We start from the raw sequence: 831 nt of genomic DNA on the forward strand, positions 1-831 counted from the left end.
TTCCCTCTCTCTTTTTCTGTCTCTATTTATCTCTCTCACATCCACTATACTATAGTTAACTGTAAATAATACAGTATAATACAGTAAATATTACAATATTGTCGGCAAAACACTAAAATGAATACTGTGGTTGTCATACCATAGTATACTACAGTATTTTTTCATGTGGGAGAGAATGGGATTCTGTACTATGCATATCAACTCATGCAGTCCAGAGTAAGTGTAAATCCCCTGAACTTTATTCTACCTCATCTTCCAAATGGACAACTACAGTATTCCTGCTGTTAGACAGCAGCTGTTTGCCGCCAGTTCAATACAGAAGTTCAATAAGTACCCGTCTCAACCATTCTGAAACACTTCAAGGCCAAAATCAATCAATATAAAAAATAACAGAACTCAAGTTTCTTATCCATGAATGTATTTACTTTAACCTAGGTTATACTCCCACAGAAGTCCTGAAGCAGTGTTTTTGCAGACTGTAATTTAATAGTGGTTTTATTTGAGGGTTTCTCCTTGAGTAAACCTACTAGAGAAATACTAAAAGAGCAAATTTCCCATAACATGTAGGACTGGAGTCCGAACAGATACTGCAATTCAGCACTCAACTCTTTTCTATAACATGAACTGAAAATAATGTGGGTATATACTTGGCATGTAGGTTTCTAACTTATGGGTGGCACAAATTGGAATATGGGGGAGGGGAATGGGAAGAATATATGCAAATTAATTTGTGTAGTATTTTTTTGCAGAAAATTAAGTATTTTTTAAAGTATTCTACAGCATTCTATAGTAGGCACTATTTTATTTTTTATGTAAAATTTACTTCACTAA

The 831-nt window shown here is 33.9% G+C and overlaps 1 non-coding gene across 1 annotated transcript; it reads right to left on the reverse strand.

Moving 5' to 3' along the window:
* Positions 1-501: 501 nt before the first annotated feature.
* Positions 502-554, reverse strand: LOC124038808. The gene has a single exon (XR_006839409.1). It is a non-coding gene; the product is annotated as a U7 small nuclear RNA (small nuclear RNA).
* Between the last annotated feature and the right edge of the window lie 277 nt (positions 555-831).

Source organism: Oncorhynchus gorbuscha, linkage group LG06, assembly GCF_021184085.1.
Source record: "Oncorhynchus gorbuscha isolate QuinsamMale2020 ecotype Even-year linkage group LG06, OgorEven_v1.0, whole genome shotgun sequence".
NCBI classification, from domain to species: domain Eukaryota; kingdom Metazoa; phylum Chordata; class Actinopteri; order Salmoniformes; family Salmonidae; genus Oncorhynchus; species Oncorhynchus gorbuscha.